We start from the raw sequence: 16,409 nt of genomic DNA on the forward strand, positions 1-16,409 counted from the left end.
GTCCTCCTCTCCGTTCAAAGGATGTTGGACATTTAATCGCTTGCATCTCCTCCATAGCAGTTGCAACTTTTATGGTTCTCCCACAGGAAAACGTCGAAGGAAGACTAGTTCCAGTCTTGTTCAAAGACCGTCCGACGCTCTATCGCATATTTCTAATCTCTGCCCTCTGCGCATTTTTGGGCTCCATGGGTTCTATGTTGATCCAACACAAGCCGTTGAATATTTTCGCAGGATTATTGGCGTGGCTTTTATGTTATCAGCACTAGTCATTGTCCTCTACGCCACAGATCTCTGGTTTGTAGTCATCCCCCTCCCCTCCTCAATGTATTTAAGTTTGCTTTTATAAAGAGTTTAGTTCAATTACTCAAAGCTTTTGTTGTTGGGATTTTCAGTTCTTTTAGTTTCGTAAAATGTGTTTGACGTGGAGTTCATAAATAAATATTTAACAAGTCCAATAGTTGCGATTTGTGAAGTTCATAAATAAATTCTTTTCACTAATCTTTTTATCCTTTTTATTTTTTTGGAAAGGTTTCAACTTTCAGAAACCATTAACACTAACAGAATTGAATGAAAAAAATAACTCAATCTTTGATGACTTAGTTTGTGAATCTTTGATGACTTATTTGGGCAAATTAACCTAGAAGGAACGCAGGAAGTGTTATAAGCTTTTAATTGGGAAAATCATTGCTAAGAACATTACATGGGCAGTAAATTAAACGAACCATCATGGAAATTTTCCTTTCATAGAAAAAGAACACCAACCCAAAGCTTCTTCGACAAAAAAATGAGAAATCAAACTTGAATAAGTAAACTAATTTCGATTAGGTCGAACTTAACTTGAATAAAATTAAATGAAATAATCATGATAATTTAATACTTAAGATTACCACCAATGCATTTCAGTCATTGACAACACTAAAATAATAGTAATTACATGATTATTTGAAGCCTTGGGCATTTCCTCTTGAATATTATAATTTAGTTTTGACATATGTTGAGTCTAGAGTTTAGGTTGGTAGATCGTGAGCAAAAGTATCTTGTAATTTGTCTTAGAAAAGTTTATCTTTAAATTCAAGACTGCGACTAAGGTTTCTGCATAACAAGTTCAAGCTTTAGTTGTTTGATAGCAAGTCGATTGATTGAACAATTAAAGTTTTTGATGGACCGAGATTATTTTGAATCAATCAAACTGCATAATTCAGAAATGCAAATTCAGCACCTCCTAGTAATACTGTAGAAGGAACACAGGAAATGTTATAGTGGCTTTGCAAATTGAAATCAAGTAGCCTTGCTCTCGGGCAAAATTCTAGTGCAGGATTGTTAGCTTTATTTGAGAAAATCATAGCTACGAACAATTCATGAGCTGTAAATTAATTAACTAATCATTAAATTTTCTTTTATTAAAAAAAAATGAGCAACCAATTTTCTATTTTCCTATAATAAAAAACACCCAATTATGTTCAAATAGAATTATATAAATCAATCATAACATTTTAATCCTAGGCTTGGTTCGTTTACTGTCATATCGATATCTACTACAGGCCTACCTCCAAAATCACAAATCTAGCCTAAATATACCTCTAACCCACTTTTCATCCTAACCTCACCCTCCACCAAATCTTGTGAAAAGAGAGAGTGCCATTGTGCGAGATCCCATTTTTTATGGTTAAAAATAATAATTAAAAAAAAAAAAAAAACCAGTAGATAAGTTAATTATTTGAAGCCTTGCCCATTTCCTCTTGAAATATTATATTTTAAATATATGTAAATATATGAGATATCAAAATTTGGATTGGAGACGGACACAAACATGATACATGATCCAACTAGCGCTATGCAACTGACAAAGTAGAAAAATTGAAACAAAAAACAGTATTTAGTTCTTGAATCTAACACTCCGGCTGGTTGCTACATTAATTCCAGAGGCTTCTCCACCATAAGGACCAATAGGTTTCTTGATCTCTTGCACCTGCCCTTTCCGACGATTCACTTTTTTCTTGTGTTGTTCCTGCATATTTTACAAAAGAGAGAGATTAGTTACTAACGCTGTGTTTGGTTCCTTAAAATATTTTCCGGAAAATATGCTATTTTCCGGAAATGTTATTTTCCGAAAAAGGAAAATATTTTTGAGTGTTTGGTGGTATAATGAAAATTGTTGTGGAAAATATTTTCATGTGTTTGGTTCTGTTCTGAAAATGCTATTTTCCTACATATTTTTCACATTTTCTCAGCATTTTTCTCAGCATCCAATCAAATTTTATTACAAAAAAATTTCAAAATCACATCATACTCCGGCGATCAAAATTTATTCCAAAAAATTTCAAGATCACAGCAAACTCCGGCGACCAAAACAGATACAAAACCAAAGAAAAAAAAATCAAATCCGGTCAGATCGTGGGTTCTGGGTTCGCAAGTCGCATCGGCGATCAACGAGTCGTGGGTTCGCGAGTCAATGGTTCTGGGTTTTCGAGTCGTGGGTTCGCGAGTCGCATCGCCGATCGACGAGTCGTGGGTTCGCGAGTCATGGGTTCTGGGTTTTCGAGTCGTGGGTTCGCGAGTCGCACCGGCAATCGACAATCGACGATCGACTGGGGTGGCGATCGACGATGGGTTTGTGGCGATCTGGGCTCTCTCTTTGCGTGGCGATCGGATTGGGATGTGGATCGGAGGCACGGTGAGCTCTGGGTTTCTCGGTCTGGATATGGATCGGACGCACCGTTGAGTGGTGGAACGGTGTTTCTCGGCGAGGTGAGCTCTGGGTTTCTCGGCGTGGAGCTCTCTGGTCTCTTCTTCCTCAATGGTCGTGGTCTCTTCTTTCTTTTTCTCTGGCTTTCTCTTTTGCGCGTGACCCCGGAAATGATTTGAAGTGAAAATTTTCACTTCAAACCATTTCCGTGTCAAAGGCGTAAATTTCGGTCAACAAAAGCATATTTTCCGGAAAATTTTATTTTCCTTGTTTTCCAAACAGTAAGGTCAGGTGGTAAATGATTTCTTGAAATCATTTACCACCAAAACAAACACAGCCTAAATACAAGAATAAAGTGATTTGTTACATTCAAGTAGTCTGTCATAATACCTTGTACTTCTTCCTAGGATTTTTGGTTTGATTCTTGCGGTTCCGAGTCAGCCCTCTGTTCTTCTCCATCTGCAGCAAGTTTGACAGAAAATATATAATGAGTTTGGAGACAAAGATTATGGTCAAGATCTAACAAGCCAGTGAAAATGGGTGTGCGCTCACCTCGTAAGTGATATAGCGTTTTCCATCAATGGGTTCAGAAGAAGATGGGACTATCGCTGAGGTCCTGCAGAAGCAGAAATGTTTTCAGAATACAAGACTACCAGAACCACAGAAAATCCAAGTGTGTAGCAACAGCAATTAAAGATTTGACTGGCACTCATAAACCATAAAAATTGCAAGACATATAAACAATAATAATATTAATAATCAAACATGCACAAAAACATATGGACAGAAAAATCTATAGCACATGAGAGTAAACTTTAACTGTATAATACAGCACAAAGGGATTTGAACAAGTTATTCTTCTTATTCATAGATGTAATACTAAATACAAACCCAGAGGGAATCCAGAAACCTGACTATAACTATTAGGAGGTAGCAAAAAGTATATCATCTAATCACAAAGCAGAAACACACCTTGAATACATCTCAGCTTTGGCGGCAAGTTTTGCAGCTCGTCGTTGTTCAGCTTGTTTGTAATATTCATCTTCTGAATCTCCTGTATCACCATCCCCCTTGTCAGCATCCCCATCGACCTCAAAATTGTCAACTTCATCCAGAACATCATCCTCCCCAACATCATCCTCAGATTTGATTCCAGCTCCAGCCAACACTCGGAGCTCATGCTTCCTCCGCCTTTCTCCAATATCATCCCTTTTAGGTAAATCATCATCACCAGAAACCACCTTCCATATAGATTGAATACAAATGTTATTTAAATAGAGATACTTTTAAACTTCTCAAGACAATCAACTAGCAATATGGTTTCCCTAAGTTGAGAATTTTTTTCTTTTTCCTAGCTATTGGAATATTTCATCAGAAAGAAGAATCTATTATTCACACAACACATTCAAATGTTTCTCCATCATATTACAACCTAAAATTCGATAGAACTAGAATCACATACATAAATCAACTATTGAATCATCCACACAAAAATGTAGGACGCTACTATAGTAGATAGATAGTAAAATACAATAAAGTTGTTGGGTTGCAATATGAAGGGCTATGAATGAACCAAGCCAAGCAACATGATGAAAATTCAGGATTGTAAATTTAATTCTATTTCGTACACGATTCGAGCTCGAAATCATTACCAAACTAGATTACATGTTGGAGCTTAATTCATTTTCTTGTTGAACAAACTTAAGCTTGTTCACGAGCTTACATGATTAACTTACTTTTTTTCCTATGACTAAAATATTTTATTCCTTCACCAACAAATTTATAAAAATAATAAAATAATAAAAAATAAAAATAAAATAAAACTAATAACTTAATTATAGATGAAATTATATTATTTGAATTAATTAGATAGATTGTTTTTTGTTTATGAACTTACAAAAGTTAGATTCACCAATACTGTATTGTTAAAATTATATATAATTTTATTATAAAATGAATTTTTTATATTATCAAGATAATATAAATAATAATTTGATATCATATGAACTTATTTACAAACTTACGCAATCCAATCTCAAGCCTATATAAGTATATTTTTATACATTTACACTTACAAACATATAATATTATACATAAGTCAAGCCTCATCCCCACAAGGTTGTTCACAAACACGTTATCATGTTTGAGCTCGGCTTGTTAATAGTCATAAATAGCTCAATTCATTTACAGCCAGTAAGGCATAAATGACTTGACTGATGGTTGAGTCATTTGAGATATTAGGCAAAAAGAGTCAAATCTTATTTGAGTAGAACATTTATGGCAAAGTTGTGGTTTCCAAATTACAATGTACATTCCTGCTTTAAAATGGGGGAAGAAATTTTTAAATGTGGTAATTTGTAACCAATGGCAAAACTTAAAAGTTAAGGTACTGTTGAGAAGCCTTAAAACTTAAGAATGGAAAATAATTGTTGCAACATGCACCAAATTAATTATTTTTTCCCATCAAAACATAAACCCTAAAGAAGCAAAAATGTATTATTAGACATGCACGGCACTCTACCCCCAACCTCATGCAACAGTTGAAAAGGACCCATGAAATGTCATTATCAATCTTCTTTTCTGGGGGATACCCAACATGGACAACCAAACATTGATGCTCATGTTCAAAATGTTATTTTAATTTATAAAAAAAAATTAAAAATAAAATAAAAACCAGCTGTTGTATTAAAAAGATTAATTATTTTTTCCCATCAAAACAAAAATCCTTAAGCAAAAATATATGTTTTGACATGCAGGGCACTCTACACCCAACCTCGTGCAACAGTTGAAAGGATCCATGAAATGTTGGTATCAATCTCCTTTTTTGGGGATACCCAACATGGGCGACCAAACAATGATGCTTATGTTCAAAATACTATATTAAATTAAAATTTTCAAAAAAAAAAAAAAAGCTTTGAGTAGCCTTAGTACCCAGCTGGTGTATGAAAGAGATCAACTATATATATGTGATGGTTTTCTTTCATATGCAGGCTACAATTGATTGATGAAATTAATGTCCATATAAACTCACACATAAAAAGAGGTCCAATCAAGTTTTATACCTTGGGCTTATTTGTTTTAGCAGAAACAATTTGGGAGAGTTTACTTGTGCTCAATGAACTTGCATGACCATTACTGAATCTAGTAGCCCCCACGTCTATAGCATCATCATCGAAATCATCATACGTCACAAGTCGTCTGTTCCATTCCAGCTTCAATGAATTAGTACTTAAAATTTCAGAAAGAAGCCAAAACTAGAGAGCTTAGGCAGAAACAGTACCCATTAACTGGCTTCAGACGTTTCTGGGCTTTATCAGACTTTGAAGCTCTAGAACTAAGGATACCCTCTTGTTTCAATCTTTCTTCGAGGGCAGCTCTTACTTTTAACATTTCCATGCTTTGTACACCAACTTGATCACTCTGTCATATTTTAACAGTTGCACATTAGACAAATTGCAGCAACAAATATTTATGTTAAAAGAAAAGATATATGGGGACATGTCCTAGATAAGGCCAAGTAGCATAAAAAGAACCATGTAGCAGACTCGAAATAGTTAGGATTTATCTTAGTTGTGTTGAATTGAGTTAAAATAGAAAAAATTAAAATTAAACATAACAAAAATGATTGATATCAGAAAAGAAACATGAAAAGCATCAAACTTATAATCTCAAATTTGTGATTACATCTCCATCAAGAATAATTCACCTGGCGTTTGCGTTTTCCTGCTTTGCTCTCACTATCCTTCAAAGTTTCCACATTTTCCAACTCAGCTGTGTTATGAGGCTGCAGTATTAAAAGAAAACTAAGACATGAACAAAGCATGTATTACTAAGTTAAAGAACTTAAAACAAGCATGTTTTATAGCGAAAAGACCTACCACTGTTGTTTCTTGGGTTTCAGCTGAAGGATAGGCCCCTGATCTTTTGTAACAGAATCACTTGACAATGTAATATTCTCTCTACCCAACTTTACTACCATTTCAACCCCTTGATTGTTGTTCAGGAACTCCTCAAGTTCAGATGGAAGATTCCCATCAAGTTGTTTTGTCTGTTAGTGGAGCAAACATTAAAAAGAAGCAAATTGTCAGGGAAACCAATCCACATCTGAAATAACAAACCAGTATACCTCAATGACAGAACTGCTATAATCATCTTTGTGCACAAAATGAGAAGAAAAATATGGGTAGAACACAGGTACTCATATGATTACAGAGGTTAAACATTGTCACATATAAAGCAATTTGATAAATGTAATACATAGAAAAATAATTCATCTTTTCCCAGTTGTTAACCAACTAGACCAGACCAATTTTTAATGATAAGCTTAGATCCTATCCACATCTTTTTAACATTTACCAAAAATATATGGTGCATACCATATCAGATATGAAAGTACTTGTTTTAACTTGTACAACCATCTATTGCAGCTATGTTGGCATTGCTTTTTTTTTTTTTTTTTAAATTATATTCAGTTTTCATCAAAACAATAGATAGGCATACTTAGAGACAAAGGCCACTGTTCAACAATTGTCCTTATCTGAAAAAAAAAAAAAATACATATACATATATGTGAGTGTGTGTGTGTGTGTGTGTGTGTGTGCAACGTAGCAATTAAAGCATAAAAATTTTAGATACATATCTATATGAAAGTTTAAGAAGCAACGCACATCTATATAGCATTGCAATAAATCCTAACAATGACAGATTAGCAAAATATTTTAAATATTCCATTATACCTGGACACTTATTTCAATTTTTTTCAAAGATGAATTAGTTTTAGATAGTGCATTATAATTTGGATCTTTCTAGCAGCACTGATAGCAGTTGACCTATCGGAGTGCCAGTCCATCAGAAACTTACACTTTATAGTTATAATGAATGAAGTGAACCCCAGGACAAAGACATGTTACCCTCCTTTTACTAAACCATTTTACATGGGCTGCTGGGTTCTTAAGGCAAAGGAGGTGATCCAGCTCCTACACTCCAGGTTGCAGAAATTACATAGATCACTAAAGGACTAAGTTATGAATGTAACTTCCAAAGGATTGACTATTATTCTAAACATGGTAAGACAGACAATAATAGTCACAGTGCACCAATTTAACTAATTTGAGAGGGGAACCTGATTCCTGAAAGAGAGGCAGAAATATAAAACATGTATAAAAATATTAATGTACAATCAATAGAGAAACATAAGCCACATTGCGTACACATTATGTAAGTATCAACTTTTTTAACAGATTAATACAAACAAATGATTGTTTTAGGACTTAATACAAACAAATGATTGTTTTAGGACCGCAACACTTAATTGTTATAGAAAATAACTACCTACTTATCACAAAATAATAATGTTAATTTAGCATTTTGATGGAGAAGAGAAGACCTTATCCAATAAGCTCTTGATCTCTACAAGGCGAGCTAGCACAGGATGATCACGAATGGGCTGCCCTTCAGACTTGAGAAGGAGATAGAAAGTTATACCTTGGCAATACAAGAGCAAAAGAAGCTGCTTCATCTCCAAATAACGCACTCCTCCTTCCATCATGATTTCCTCCTTTTTAACCTTAAAACATCAAAGCATTTACAATGCTGAATGCTAAGAAACCAATCAAAAGCATCTTTACATGTTATGACCTTTTGTGTGTGTGTGTGTGTGTGTGTGTGAGAGAGAGAGAGACCTCCCTTTAACCTTCTTACAATATGAGAGCACTTGCAATGCTGAATGCTGAGAAACTAATCAATGCATTATACATTTTACGACCTTTGTAAAATAAGTGTCTGTGAGAGAAGAGTAAGAATGACAATTATATAAACCCAGAACTTTGTATTGGATGGTTGGGACAACGTAATAGTCAAATCTACAAGCATTTTTACATTCAAACATTTTAAATCTTTTGAAAGCCCCCAAAAAACAAATAATCTAGGACATAAATTAAGCATATCATATTAAAGAGAAACCCATGATCAACCCACGGAAAATACCAAAGATATCAAGATAGAACTAAACTCAATATAAGCCCCTCTAAAAGGAATAATTCATAGCTAAATCAATCGATTTCCAAGGCACATGCCATTAAATCATCCTTACCTGATAGGGGTAATTACAGTAAATTTATATGTGCTTTGGCTTGAATATACATGACACTAGTAGTTTGAAAATTTTCACTTTACCTACTAGATTTGCTTAATTTGTCTCTAGTAACCCACCTTTGTTAAAAACAATGATAAATATGTATTTTTACATCATTTTTATGTCTCTCTCTAAAAAAAAACAACTACCTAAAAAACAAGAGAAAATAAGATCTAAAGCTGGGTTTTGTTAAAAATTAAGAATAAACATAATCTAAATCTCATTTCGATCTTCTCCACCACAACCCATTTCAGCTTTTTATATCCAAACGGCTTTCATTGATAAGATGATCATGTGGATTGCAATGGTATTGCTTATAACACAACTGGAGAAAGCAATGAGAGGAGGAGAACAAGGTTTTCATACCTGGACCGTTCAATAAACCGTAAAAGGGAGAGGTTTAAGGTTTTCAAGGTTGGACCGAGGTCGAACCGTGATGATGTCATAATTATTTTAATATTTATTAAAATATAAATTAATATTTTAAATTAATATAAGTAGAAAAATGAACTAAAATTGTCCAAATAAATATAGAAATCTAATTTTCAAATGTATTTTTGATATCATAACTTTTATAAGGCAAATAAAAAAATATTAAATCTTAAGCAAAAATAAATATTTTTTTTATAAAACTCAATATTGTACACTTTTAATCTTTTTATGAGAACTTATGTCTAAATTATCTCAAGCCCATTTGACTCTCCAATAAATTGTTTCATGCCAAAGCCCATTTGAATATTCAACTATTTATGAAAATTTTTAAAATAAAAAATAAACAAAAGCTAAAAGAGTGGCCGGATAAGGCATTAAAAAATTGATTAAATAAAGAATAAAGTCCTATAACATTTTGAAAAGAGTAGTACACTTGACAGCATGTATTTAGTTAAATTTTAAAAATAAAAAATAAACAAAGCTTGAAGAGTGGCCAGCCAAACCATTAAAAAATTAATTAAACCCAATAAAACTTAAAGAAGAGTGGTTGACAGGGGAAAATAGTTAACTAATTTTTTTTTTTTATAACTATCTAGTTAATAGTTTCAGTTTTCAAACTATATTATTTATTAGCATCTCGAGTCTAAGATGCTCGATTTTGGCCTATAAATCGAGTCTCAAAAACTTGATTTCCATGGTCTAATGTGGTATCTTTTTCCACATGGAGACAACTTTCTAAGACTCGATTTCCAAAACCAAAAAAATTTGAAAATATTTCAAGTCTCCAAGTCTCCCATGTACAAGCCAAAATTCCAACCAAAAAAAAAAAAAAAAAAAAGCATGCCAATTTTCATGCCAATCAGATGTAATTTACCATTTTGATATATAAACTATCTTTTGCATTATTTTAAACAACTAAAACTTGAATCTAGACAATTGATTCATGACATGACTATTACATTGATTACATTGAAATTTTGCAAGCATAAATATACGAAGATAATGTATCTAACGGTAGATTTGTCAAATTCACATCGAATTAAGAAATATATAGATGGGTTCAAGTTACACCTGACAAATAATTCAAAAAAAGTTACACCGCCCAATAACTTATTATTGTTCATATTTTGAAAATCCATTGTTGGATTATATTGCTTCTGTATGTTTTTAACATGCATGCCAATATTTCATGCTAATCAGATGTAATTTAACCATTTGATTTATAAACTTATCTTTTAGACATTATTTTTAAACTACAAAAACTTGGAATCTAAACATATTAATTTATGACATGACTATAATCTTTGATCACATTCAAATATTTGCAAGCATGAAAAATAACGAAGAGAATGTAATCTAATGGTAGATTTGTAAAAATCATATCGAATTAAGAAATATAGGTTGGATTCAAGTTACACCTGAAGTAATTCTAAAAATGCTACACCACCAATAACATATTATTGAATTCTAATTTTGAAAATCCAACATTTGGATTACATTTCTATATGGTATAATATACATGCTGATTTTCATGCCAATCGATATAATTATCATTATATCTATAAACTTATTTTTATACATTATTTTAAACTACTAAAATTGAATCTAGACAATTGACATTAGTATTGATCTTTGATCACATTGAATTTTGCAAGCATGAAAAATATATAAGATAATGTAATCTAACGGTAGATTTGTCAAAATTCACATCGAATTAAGAAATATTGGGTTAGGTTCAAGTTACACCTGACGTAATTCTAAAAAATGTTACACCACCCAGATAATACTTATTATGAATTCTTATTTTGAAAATCAACATTGGATTACATGTTCTATATGGTTTTAACAGGCATGACAATTTTCATGCCAATCGAATGTAATTTACCATTTGATCTATAGACTTATCCTTTATACATTATTTAAACTACTAAAACTTAATCTACACAATCGATTATGACATGACTATTGATCTTTGGTCACATTGAAATTTGCAGCATGAAATATACGAATATAATGTATTCTAACGGTAGATTTGTCAAAATTTACATCTAATTAAAAAATATAGGGGCTCGGTTCAAGTTATATCTGACGTAATACTAAAAAATGTTACACCACCCAATAACTTATTATTAATTCATATTTTGAAAATCCAACGGTTGGATTATATGCTCCATAGGTTCTTAACATGCATGCCAATCGGATGTAATTACCATTTGATCTATGAACTCATCTTTTATGCATTATTTAATGGAAAGAAATTTTTATTCACTTTGAGAGAGAGAGAGAGAGAGAGAAGTAAAATGCTGAAATTCTTGAATTTTAGGCTACATTTTGAAATTGAAAGTGCTATCATTTCTTTTATAGGTACAATTGTTTAGAAAATAAGGACAGACCTTTCTTATATATGATGTATATAAAAGGGTTTTTTTTTTTTTTTTTTGGACTGTAACAAAAGCTTCATCTAAGAATACAAAGTGCTATATGTTTATGCTTTTTTTTTTTTTTGTTGTTTAATTTTAGAATAACTTTTATCTCTCAAAAAAATTAACATTTTAATGATTTTTTGTGAAGGTCAATCGTGGCCCTCGCAAATAATTAGTATGAGTAAGGTCATATTTTAACCCACACAAAAAATAAACTTTTCAAGGATTTTTTTTATCCCTCAGAAATATTTGGTGGGAACATTTCCCTACCAAATTTTGACATTTTAATGATTATTTGTAAGGTCGATCTAGCCCTTGCAAATAATTTAGTATTAGTGACGGTTTTTTTAACAGTCACAAATAACACTTTTGCAAGAGATTTTTATTTTCCTCGCAAATAATACGAGAGAAATTCCCTCCAAAATATTAGTATTTTGTGACGGCTATAACACATAATTGTGACAGCTTTTTTTGTTGATCACAAATATTTCACATTTTACCAAGTTTTGCAAGGCTTTATTTGCATCACAAATAAGATTTTTTTGAGGGCTTTTCGGGTCTGTCAAAATTCTTGGTCGCTAATAGGCATTTTTCTTATAGTGAGGGCACGATAAGAGCTCAATAGAAACAGTCAAACAGAAATTGTATGTGGATGGAGGGGCTCTTCATCAAGAACCACAAATACTGATCATCTTAGATTACACATTAATACGATAAACATTCTGTTAATTGTTAAATGTAAATTCTGCCTCTAGTTAACTGTACAAAATCGCACCAGACATTGAAGAAAAAGTCCATCCATAGATATATATCATGCAAAGCTAAATAGAAGCAGAACGTGATAACAAACATTTTTTTAAATGTAAGTACTATTACAGTTGTTCTGTTCAGAATGAGCACCAGACATTAAGGAAAGCAAATGCTTATGCCCTAAATATGCTTTGATATATATGTTGCTTGCCTTATCTTCATCCATGATCTTTAGGTATTTGAAAAAATGAGGGGGTTGGAATGGAACACTTCGCTCAAAAAGAACCAAGTAAATTCTTTTTTTTTTTATTAAAACAAATAAATCCAAGAGCATGGGAAATAGAACAGAGAGGGGGAGAACAAGTAGCTTGATGATGCACAGTCCAATAAGTGTGCAGAAAAAAGCTTAAAAAAAAAAATCAACTAGCCATATGATTTCCCTAAGTTGAGTTTTTTTCTTTTTCTTTTCTTTTTCTTAACTACTAAAATATTTTATCAAAAAGTGGAAGAATCTCCTATTCGCACAGCACATTCAAGAGTTTCTCCTTCAGATTACAACCTAAAATTCAATAGATCTAGAATCCCTAGGCCATGGTACAAAATCAACTATCAAATCATCTACAGAATCTAGAGCACTACTATAGCAGATAAATAGTCAAATAGAGCACAATATCAAGTTTAAGCTTGGTTTGTATAATAGTACTCATAAATAGCCTTGTTGATTTACAGCCTGTAGTAAGGAAGAAATGACTACTGTTTGAATCATTTGAGATATTAGGCAAAAGAGTCATATTAATTGAGTAGAACATTCAAGGCAAAGACATGTTTTCCAAATTACAATGTATATTCCTGCTCAAAAAGCGGAAAGAATTTTTTAATGTTGTAATTTGTAAACAATGGCAAAGCTTAGAGTTTGGGTTCTACAAAGAAAATCTAAAACTTATCCACAACCCAAAATGCCATCCTATCCCATTTTACCATATCAAAAAGCTACTTTATTAATCATATCATACTATTTACAGCACACCCAACAACCCAAAACTCTTTCTTTTTTCCATTTTATTTAAATATTCTTTTTAATCTTTTTNAAAGAATACAAAGTGCTATATGTTTATGCCTTTTTTTTTTTTTTGTTTGTTTAAATTTTAGAATAACTTTTATCTCTCAAAAAAATTAACATTTTAATGATTTTTTGTGAAGGTCAATCGTGGCCCTCGCAAATAATTTAGTATGAGTAAGGTCATATTTTTAACCCACACAAAAAATAAACTTTTTCCAAGGGATTTTTTTTATCCCTCAGAAATAATTTGGTGGGAACATTTCCCTCCAAAAATTTTGACATTTTAATGATTATTTGTAAAGGTCGATCCTAGCCCTTGCAAATAATTTAGTATTAGTGACGGTTTTTTTTAACAGTCACAAATAATACACTTTTTGCAAGAGATTTTTAATTTTCCCTCGCAAATAATACGGAGAGAAAATTTCCCTCCAAAATATTAGTATTTGTGACGGCTATAACACATAATTGTGACAGCTTTTTTTGTTGATCACAAATATTTCACATTTTACCAAGTATTTGCAAGGGCTTTATTTTGCCATCACAAATAAGATTTTTTTAGAGGGCTTTTCGGGTCTGTCAAAAATTCTTGGTCGCTAATAGGCATTTTTCTTATAGTGAGGGCACGATGAAGAGCTCAATAGAAACAGTCAAACAGAAATTGTATGTGGATGGAGGGGCTCTTCATCAAGAACCACAAATACTGATCATCTTTAGATTACACATTAATACGATAACACATTCTGTTAATTGTTAAATGTAAATTCTGCCTCTAGTTAACTGTACAAAATCAGCACCAGACATTGAAGAAAAAGTCCATCCATAGATATATATCATGCAAAGCTAAATAGAAGCAGAACGTGATAACAAACATTTTTTTAAATGTAAGTACTATTACAGTTGTTCTGTTCAGAATGAGCACCAGACATTAAGGAAAAGCAAATGCTTATGCCCTAAATATGCTTTGATATATATGTTGCTTGCCTTTATCTTCATCCATGATCTTTAGGTATTTGAAAAAATGAGGGGGGTTGGAATGGAACACTTCGCTCAAAAAGAACCAAGTAAATTCTTTTTTTTTTTTATTAAAACAAATAAATCCAAGAGCATGGGAAATAGAACAGAGAAGGGGGGAGAACAAGTAGCTTGATGATGCACAGTCCAATAAGTGTGCAGAAATAAAGCTTTAAAAAAAAAAAATCAACTAGCCATATGATTTCCCTAAGTTGAGTTTTTTTTCTTTTTCTTTTTCTTTTTCTTAACTACTAAAATATTTTATCAAAAAGTGGAAGAATCTCCTATTCGCACAGCACATTCAAGAGTTTCTCCTTCAGATTACAACCTAAAATTCAATAGATCTAGAATCCCTAGGCCATGGTACAAAAATCAACTATCAAATCATCTACAGAATCTAGAGCACTACTATAGCAGATAAATAGTCAAATAGAGCACAATATCAAGTTTAAGCTTGGTTTGTATAATAGTACTCATAAATAGCCTTGTTGATTTACAGCCTGTAGTAAGGAAGAAATGACTACTGTTTGAATCATTTGAGATATTAGGCAAAAAGAGTCATATTAATTTGAGTAGAACATTCAAGGCAAAGACATGTTTTCCAAATTACAATGTATATTCCTGCTCAAAAAAGCGGAAAGAAAATTTTTAATGTTGTAATTTGTAAACAATGGCAAAGCTTAAGAGTTTGGGTTCTACAAAGAAAATCTAAAACTTATCCACAACCCAAAATGCCATCCTATCCCATTTTACCATATCAAAAAGCTACTTTATTAATCATATCATACTATTTTACAGCACACCCAACAACCCAAAACTCTTTCTTTTTTTCCCATTTTATTTAAATATTCTTTTTTAATCTTTTTTTTTTTTTTCTATTTCTCTTTTTCTCTTCATTTTCCTCTCTTTCTCCCTCAACCTCTAGCACCGGCCTCATCCTCTAGCAAACCCATACCCAGCAAAATCACGACAAAAAATCACCCAAATCAACAGAAACTTAACCATAAAAAAATCACCCACAGCCATGCCGATCTCGCCGCCACAACAACTACCAGACAGCCACTGACCCAGTTTTCAAGCCACCACTGTCACCACCATCGCCACCCAAATTTGACCCAAACACCAGAAACCCATGCCCAACGACGATCTCCACATCCCACGCCCAACGCCTAATACCAATCTCCATGCTCAGGGACGATCTACACATCCCACACCCAACACCGATCACCACACCCAACACTAATCTCCACCCCACACCCAAACACCGATCTCTGCACCAAACCCCCAACGCCGATCTCCATGCCACCACACTGGTCTACTACGAGAGAGAGAGAGAAGAGAAATTATGAGTGGGTGGTGGCTTGCCATGGCCGGTGACAGTGGGTCAGGCCATGGTGAGGTGGCGATGGGGTTTCGAGTCTAAAGAGAGGAGAGCAGAATGAGAGAGAATGAAGATAGAGAAAAGAAAAGAAATAATGAGAGAGAGAGGAGAGAGAAAGTTGGTCAGCCTTTTTATAAAAAGTATGAGAGAGACAATTAACAAATAGTTTTTAGAAATATAATTATGCTACAGTAGCATCTTATTAATAAGATGCTACTGTAGCACAATGGTAAAAAATTTTACAATTTCGAATGTTTACAAGTCCAAATGCTGGGTGATTTTTGGCTCCTAATGCTAAATAATCCTTACATTTCCCATTTGGCATTCCCACTGGTGATGCTCTTATGAATGGCAAATAATTGCTGAACATGCACCAATTAATTATTTTTTCCCATCATAGCATAAATCCTAAAGCAAAAATGTATGATTAGACTTTCGCTGCACTCTACACCTAACCTCGTGCAACAGTTGAAAGGAACCACAAAATGTTAGTATTGAGCTCCTAATAACTTTAATTGTCTAAAAGCATTCAC

At 32.8% G+C, this 16,409-nt stretch overlaps 1 pseudogene; it reads right to left on the minus strand.

Moving 5' to 3' along the window:
- Positions 1-1,705: 1,705 nt before the first annotated feature.
- LOC112001467 (protein THALLO-like) lies at positions 1,706-15,681 on the minus strand (annotated as a pseudogene).
- Between the last annotated feature and the right edge of the window lie 728 nt (positions 15,682-16,409).

This window comes from Quercus suber, unplaced genomic scaffold, assembly GCF_002906115.3.
Source record: "Quercus suber isolate HL8 unplaced genomic scaffold, Cork oak 2.0 scaffold_16, whole genome shotgun sequence".
NCBI classification, from domain to species: domain Eukaryota; kingdom Viridiplantae; phylum Streptophyta; class Magnoliopsida; order Fagales; family Fagaceae; genus Quercus; species Quercus suber.